Source organism: Octodon degus, unplaced genomic scaffold, assembly GCF_000260255.1.
Source record: "Octodon degus isolate 3935 unplaced genomic scaffold, OctDeg1.0 scaffold00024, whole genome shotgun sequence".
NCBI classification, from domain to species: Eukaryota; Metazoa; Chordata; class Mammalia; order Rodentia; family Octodontidae; genus Octodon; species Octodon degus.
In genome coordinates, this window is record NW_004524600.1 from 367,093 (window position 1) to 376,243 (window position 9,151).

Genomic DNA, 9,151 nt, shown 5'->3' on the forward strand with positions numbered 1-9,151 from the left:
AGATGTTATTTATTGAAGGATTTATTTTTTTATTTCCAATTTGATGTCTTCTTTATCTTTCTTTAGCTGTTTCTTTATTTCAGGAGCCGTTGATTCATTGCTTTCAGCTGTGTGATTTCCAATTTTTTCTGTGTTAGTGTCCTCTGCACTTGTTACAGGTAGGCTTGCGTTCTGAGATTGCATTTTGTTCCTTCTCGTCATTTTGTGTAGCACTGTTTTCTCCCCTTTGTTGTAGATCTTTGCTGTAGTTATAACTCTCGCATGTACTGAAGTTCAGGTGCAGCTCTACAATGTTTGGATTTATCCAGCTGCATCTAGCTTGGGTTTGGCTGCTGTGCTCAGCTCCTTCCCACTGCTGCCCTTGAGGGTGAATCTGTTGTTCCCCTGTGGCAAGATGTTCTGCTCCTTGACTAGCTGGGTGGATCTATCCTGTACACTCTCTGCATGGATTGCAGCTGCAGGGTTATACCCGAGGCGTGTATGCCAGGTCTGAGCTTTGACTGGAGGGGGCAAGGTGAAGTAGGGGGAAGAGAAAGCTTTCCCACACACTCACCGGACCTGGGTAGGACAGGGCCTGCTTTTCCTGGAACGCGGCAGAAATTCCTACTCGGTGGGCGGGGTGGGGGAGGTACTGCGGAGTGGTGGGGTGCGACCCAAGGGTGTTGGAGGTGTCTGGCCCATGCTGCGCCTGGGCTGGGATAGGTCCCACCGGTGCAAGGTAGCAGGAAGCTCACCACACACTCACTGAATCTGGGCTAGGACAGGGTCTGAGGTGTATAGATTTTAACCTAACTCCAACTATTATCAATTTATGTGAATGGTACAAATACATTTTGTAAAAGACAGAAATCATCAGAATGTCTAAAGTAAGATCCAACTATTTGAAGTCTATAAGAGAATCCTAAATTTTAAAATTTAGATGTATTTGAAGCAAAGGAATGGAGAGACTCTATAAAATATTAGTCAAAAGTGCAATAAGGGAAGATAAACAGTAACATGTATATGAATTGGAAAAAAGAAATTAAAAACATTTTATTACAATCACACCATGTTTATACCTATACGGTTTCCAAAAGAATCTGCAAAAATTCTGAAATAACAAATAGTATCCAGGATAGGGAATAGGGATAGGGAAACCAATATAAGAGGCCAATTCCTAATATAATGGCTATATGCAATCAGAATTTAAAGTTTAAAATGCTATATTATTTCCAGAAGCACAACACGAAGTAGTTAATTATTAATTAATCTACGATGGGATTTGTTTGTGTAAGATTCTGAAACTAATGAAAAATTCATACAAAATTTGTATAATTGGAACAATGTATGGGATTATGGATTAGAAATCTATATAGTACTAGAATAGGTCAGAGAAGGCTGGCTAACCCAGGACAGTTACAGGACCCTGGTGATCCCTGCACTGCCCCTCTGAACCTCAACTTGCCCTGAATCATCATGGGAGCCTTGATGAGCTGTGAGTCCCCTCACCCCCTGACAGGAGAGCTTTGCTGATCCTATCCTTTACCTCAATGTCTCAGGAATGTTGCTGACTTATGCCCCATGCTCTACTATCAGTGCAGTGCCCCAGTGAACACTGGAAACTTCACAAGCATCAAAAGGAAGGAGCAAGGAAGCAAAAGGCAATCTCAGACCTCCAGCCCACCCAGAACAAGCCCAGAGACAAGGTCAGAGAAGAACTTGAAAATCACACATCTGAAATTTCTGTGACGATAGCAACCAGACTGAGATGATAGTGATCAGACTCCTGAACAAAGACATGACTCCATCAGACTAGAGAAGAAATCATATAGGAAATGATCTCTCAGGTAAAAAAGGAATGACAACAATCAGGAAGGAATTGCATCTAAAGAAGACATAGGTAACAAGTAGAAGAGAATAAAAAGTGATGAAGAGGCAATAAAGAAAAGAATCAGAATTCATGAAACAGATTTTAAAAGATATCAAGGGAATATAGATGAATGTCCATTTTGTATCTGTGTATTCAAAATGGTTAGGATAGATATATAGTTACATTCTCATAATGAATGGAGGGATTTGTTCTAATAGTGTTTGTAAATAGGATATCATGTCCACATCTTGTACAGCAATTAACCACTAGGAAGAATGTATGCAATGTGTTAATTATTGCAACTGTCCTACCAATTTGGTTTGAAACTGTCTCATTGCTATTTGTTTCTCAGTTAAATTATGGGGAAAAAAAGAATTGCATTGAAAAAAATAATTCTATTCAAAGCTGACAAAACTGCTTGAATGAAACTAAAGAAACACTTTCAGAACTTGAAGAGCAGCTAGTGAAGGAATCATCTCTTAAAAACAAACAAACAAACAAACAAACAAGGAACCAGGAAATAACAACTCAACAGCTGCAAAAAATGCAAAACAAAACAATATAAGACTGACAAGTGTCAACACAATAGCAGGCCTCAACAAAAAGGACACAAAAAGACTATTTACAGAGGTACTAAAAGAAAATGTCACATGAATGGGAAAAGAAACTGACATACAGTTAAGTGAGGCATATAGAATCCTAATTAGCAATAAACAACATAAATTTATACCCAGAAGGATATTAATCAAGATCCAAGTAATTCACAAAAGGACAGAACATTAAAAGCTGTTAGAAAAGAAACAGATCGCCTAGAATGTAAAGCCCATCAGAAGTACAGCAGAGTTCTCAACACAAACCACCACATCAAGAAGAGCTTGGAGTCAAGTATTTCAGATCCTAAAAGAAAACAAACTCCAACTTAGAAAGATGTACCTGAAGTTATCTAGCAAATTTAATGGAGAGATGAGATGCTTCCATGACAAAGAACAGCTGAAGAAATTCATGACAACCAAAGCAACTCTACAAAAGGTACTGACAGATATTCTAGAAAGACACAGAAAAAGAAAATGATCTCAAGAACAACAACAGAAGGAACCGTCAAGTAATAAGCAACTAAAAAGCAGGAAAAGTAGGGATCCTACATTAGAAAAATAACATTACAAGGGCTGGTAAGATGACTCAGTGGTCCAAAGCACCTACTTAGAACAAGCTTAGCAAACACACGGACCACGGTTCAATCCCCCAGCACCACATTCCAGCCAGCCCCGCTCCCTGGTGGGCTGAGCTAGCCACACACACACACATAAATAAAATTTTTTTAAAAAAGGAAAATAACATTACAAAGAGAAACCAATGCATATCAGTTATAATCATTAATTTAAATGGCCTCAATTCACCAATCAAAAAAAGCAGACTGGCAGAGTTGATCAAGAAACAAAACCCAATAATATGTTGTATACAAAAAACACCTTTAACTCAAAAGGAAATTCAGAGACTGAAAGTTAAAGGATGGAGTACAATACTCCATGTGACAAGAGCCCAGAAAAAAGTAGGGGTAACTATTTTGACAATGTTAGCTTAAAACTAAGATTGAGTACCAGAGATAAAAAGGTCACTGTATCCTGTTTAGGAAAAAACTGCAAGAGGAAAAGAGAACACTCATAATTACATATGTACCCAATGTAAGTGCACTCACCTATATAAGACAAATTCTAACAGACATCAAAAAATCAAATGAGAAATAACATATGTAATGACAGACTTCAATAGCCCGTTGTCACAAAAAGACAGATCAACAAGGCAAAATAGCAGCAAAGAAATAACAGAACTAAACCAAACTTGGAAAAAAAAATGAACTTAGTAGACCATTACAGAGTGTTCAAGCAAACAACATCAGAATACACATTCTTCTCAACTGTGCAAAGTAAACCGTATTCTAGCACATAGACCATGCTTAAGTAAATGCAAAGGAATTGAAATTATCCCATGCATATTATCTGACCATATTGCAATGAAACTGGAAATTATTGACAAAAGAAACTGCAAAAACTCCATGACTATATAGAAACTGAGTAACATCCTCCCTGAAAAATCAATGAGTCACAGATAAAATTAAAAAAGAATTTAAACAATATTTACTTTTCAGTTTTTAAAAACAATATATTTAGAATCAAAAGAAAATACAGATACAACTTATTAGAGCCTGTGGAATGCAATGAAAGATTTTTTTTTTTTTTTGGTAGAACCAGAGATTGAATGAAATAATTCTTGAGAGAAATTTATAGTGGTAAATTTTCACATCAGCAAAACAGAATGAGTTCAAATAAACAGTCTTATGCTACACCTCAAGTTCCTAGAAAAAGATGAGCAAGTCAAGCCCAAAGCCCAAAGCAGGCAGGAAATTATAATTATTAGAACAGAAATTAATACAATAGAAATGAAGAAAACAATATAAAGAATTATTAATCCAGAGTTGGTTCTTTGAAAGAATAAATAAAATTGATAAACCTCTAGCCAACCTTATCAAGAGAAAGGAAAGAAAAATTCAAATTTATGAAATAATGAATGAAAATAATGAAATCACTGTAGATCTTGCAGAAATTCAGTCATTTATCAGTACCAGCTTCGAAAGTCTTTACTCTCAAGGATAGAAAACATAGAAGAAATGAACAGATTCCTATAGTGTATGACACAGTATCAGTCAATGAAATGGAAATTTAATAAAAAAAACTTATCAACAAAGCAAAGCCCAGATCTTGACAGATTCACAGCTGAGTTCTACAAGAAATTTAGAGAGTGTTTAAAAACAACTCTTCTCAGACTTTTCAGTGAATGAAAGGGAAGCAATTCTATTAAACTCATTCTTAGAAGCAAATATTACTCTGATACCAAAACAAAAGATCCAACCTAAAAAAAGAGAACTATAGGCTAATCTCTCTAATAAAGATAGGTGCAAAGATCCTCAATAAGATACTAACAAACATAGTTGATGCAGCAAATCATCAAGATTCTACACTGTGACAAGTGGGATTTATTCCAGGAATCCAAGAATGATTCAATATATGCAAATCCATAAATGTAATACTCCGTATCAACAAAGCCAAAGAGAAAAAAATCACATGATCATCTCAATAAATGCATAAAAAAACCCTTTCAACAAAGTGAAACACTCATTTATGATTAAAAACCCTGTAGAAATTTGAAATAGATGATCTTTGCCTCAATCTGATAAAAGCCATTTATGACAAACAGCCAACATCATCCTAAATGAACAAAAGCTGAAAGCCTTTACTTTAAAATCAGAAACGACAAGAATGTTTATTGCCATCTTTCCTATTCAATATAGTTCTTGAAATATTATACAGAACAATTAGATAAGAGAGAAAAATAAAAAGAATAAGGATAAGAAAGAAAGAAGTGAAATCATTTGTTGCAGATGACATAACACTCTCCATAGGAGATGCCAAATACTCCAAGAGACTTGTAGATTTAATAATCAAATTTAGTAGTGTAGCAGGATACAAAGTCAACACTCAAAAATCAATAACATATCCATACACCAATAGCAGACACACCAAAATAGAAATTATGGAAACCAAGGCTTTCACAACAACTTCTGTGGATAACCCACTACTATTGTGGACTGCTGGACTGTGTTGGATTGTTTTGCTGAATTCACACGCCTATAGTATTTAGATGCCAGTGGAATATCCATTTCTGACAGGACTAAACAAAAAAGGGGGTTACAAAGGAAGGACCATTTTGTATCTGTATATGCACAATAGTTAGGGTAGATATACAGCTACTTTCGCTTAATTCAATGAGAGAATGATTTGTACTCATAGTGTTTGGACAGGACTTCCTGTCTGCATCTTGTATTATGGATAACCACTAAGAAGATAACAATGTACAATGTATTAATTTTTTAAACTGTTCTACTAATCAGTTTTCAAACTGTCACACTGATATTTGTTTCTCAATAAAAGAAAAGAAAAGAAAAGAAAAGAAAAAAAATGAATCAGTTACTATACTTGTTTGTCAGAAGCTAGATCTGAAAGTAGAGCCTGGATCTGAAAACACTCAAGTTTGTATGTTTTGAACTAAATTAAATTGACTTATATCCAACCCCCCCACAAAAAGAAATACTTAGGAATCAATATCACAAAGGAAGTAAAATATTTATACAGTAAAAAATACAGTACCCTGAAAAAAGAGATCAAAGAAGTTTTCAGAAACTGGAAAGATATTCCTTACTCCTGGATAGGGAAAAGCAACATTGTGAAAATTGCTATCCTCCTGAGACTGTAATACAGATTCAATGCAATCTCATTAAAATACCAATAAATACCAATACTATACCTCACAGATCTAGAGAAAATATTCCTAAAATTGATTTGGAACCAGAAGAGCCCTAGGATAGCAAAAGCAATCCTGGGCAACAAAGGAAAGGCAGGAAACATCACAATTTCTGACTGTGAAAGGGAAAGAATATGTTCTAAGGGAAAGAAACAATTCTGATGAGGAATAGGACAATAGAAAGAATGAATGAAAGAACATTAATGTAAATAAACAGGGTAGCTTGGCTAATTACACTGCTGATTTCCACTGGTCTATGGAGGAAGCGGTTATTGTTTATATTTTTCTTCTCCTTTTTTTTTTTTTTGTTTGCAGTACTGAGGATTGAATTTAGGATCTTGTACTTGCTAGGCAAGAGCTTATTCTACTGAGCTATCTCTCTGGCCCTATTCTTTTTAGTTTCTTATAACCTTTTCTGAAACCAATTTTGCATACTTCTAACTGGTAATGTAAACAACTAATTTGAAGACAGCAATATGCACTAAAATAACCTTGATTGAATTCCTATTAATTTGTTTCATGAAATTCTGTATTGTTTCTAAAGTATTTTATTCTTATTTTTTATTCTCTTTAGAAAATAAAAAATATAGAATACAATTTTCCTCAAGTTTTATTCATAAATTTAAATAAATATGAACTAAATGATTTAGTTCTATATATTTTGCTTAAAGGTAAAGTAACTAATTTCCATCTGATTTTCTATAAAATATGGTTAACAATGAATGATATAGGCTGGTCACATAGCTCAGCAGATTAAAGTTCCTGAAAGCAAGTGCAGGGACCAGGGATTTGATCCCCGGACTTGCCGTACTGGCCTCGCATATGGGGTGCGCTGAAATGGCAAATGAGACTGGACATGGTGGCACATGCCTGTAATCCCAGCTCTTGGGAAGTTGTAAACAGGTGGATCACTAGGAGTCCTATCTAGTAGTGAGACCCTGAACTAAAATAAAATAAAATAAAATAAAAAGAAAGAAAGAAAAAAGAATGATGAAGCAAAAAGCACTTTTTGATCTCCCTGAAGTCATTACAGGAAATAAAATTTCAACTCTATAGATAATTAAGTAACATGGAATATTTTAATTTTCTGATGTCCAGATCAAAAGTTTATGCTGATCATAGCAATAACAAAAGTATTAGCTATTTAAAGCTGCCTTTCTGATCAATCTACTCAATCTTATGACTCTCTTAAAAGTTTAACAGAAAATCAGTAGTCATGAGATGAATTTTATCATGAGTCTATTTTCCTTGTCTTGATAAATTAAAATCTTCTTCAATGATATATCTGTTAGTGTATTTTAAACATTTTGGCTCTATCTAATTCTTATTTCAACATACTAATAAATTTAAGCATGAATTGGATATGTAAGTAAGACGGTATCTCCTTCTGTGAATTAAAAATCAAGAGAGTAAATATTTACATTTGTCTATTCACAATAGTTGCTAATATACATTAATGAATTTTCCCATTGCTGGACACAATACCCGCCCACATCCCTTACAGAAGGAAAGGTTTTGCTTAGCTCATGCTGTGGGTTTAGGGGAATTCAGTCATCAATCCCCTGGCTCTGAAGCAGAAAGACGATGGGAGAAGGGTATGGTAGAGCCAAGGTGCTGAACTCACAGCAGCTAGCATGTAGCCCAGAAGAACAGTGCTAGAGACAAATGAGCTAGGGACCTTATATGGTACTCAAGGCTACTATATACTTGTGTATGTATACACAAGAAAGTTGAGATCGATATGAAGCTACTTTCTCCTAGTCCATTGAGAATAAGATTTTGTTCTAAGACTGTTTAGACAAGATATCATGTGTGCATCTTGTTCTCTGATTACTACAAAGACAATAATATGCAATGTATTAATTATTATAACTGTCCTACTAACCTGTTTTGAAACTGTTTCATCACTATTTTATCTTTGTTTCTCATTAAAATGAAAAAAAAAGTATACCTCCATTAGCTGCCCACGCACACACACCTGCATGCTCTACCAGTCTGCTGGTTGTTTTTCAATTCAGTGAAGTTGCCATATCAGAATTAGTGGTTGCAGTTGTCGATGTAGGAGAATATTTAAGTTTCTGTAACTTTTGCATTTTTAGCTGATTTTGAGGTCTTGGTTGGGAATTCGCATTGATTCAGATGTTAAAAGTACTTCTGATTTGATGGTGATTCATATACAGCACGTCAAAATGAACTCTATATAATATTGTTAAGAAATAAAAAGAAAGATCAATGTTCCATTGTGAAGGACAGCTTAAAGTACATGGAAAATAAGCCAGAAGGGCCTATTCTGTGTCCTGGTGAATCCAAGCTCACAGAGAAAATCATACTAAAATTTGGAGACGAGATTTTAATCTACATTTATGATTTAGGTACAACAATTACTTTTAAGTTTTAATTACCTTAAATAGTAAAAACATCTATAAAAATATGAGAGTTACATGATTCAGTGATGCTTAAAATGAGTGAAAGTAGAAATTTAAGTCAAATGTCCTGTGTTTAAATAGCAACCCATGTGATTTGGGCAAGTGCTGTAGCCCCATGAAGTTCATTTTCTATTTGTAAAATAGGAATTATGATTTGTGGCACACAGCACTTAGTGAAGTTTAAAAGAGACAAAATAAATGAAATTTTTAAAAGTAGGAGGATCAAGGAAATTACTATCCACATGCAACAGAGTGAAAATGAAATCATTACTCAAGGAAATGTGGAGATAGGAGATAGGAGATCTTTTTCTTTTCTTTGGCTTTAACTTTGGGTAGCCACTGGGTATGTGGACATTAATAGTGGCATTTTCTTGGCTTTCCTCTCCTTTTAATTATTTTCTTTTTTTTTCTGTAGTTACTTTTTTATTTTTAATTTTTTTCCATAATTTTATTGAGAAACAAATAGCAATGAGACAGTTTCAAACCAAATTGGTAGGACAGTTTCAATAATTAACACACT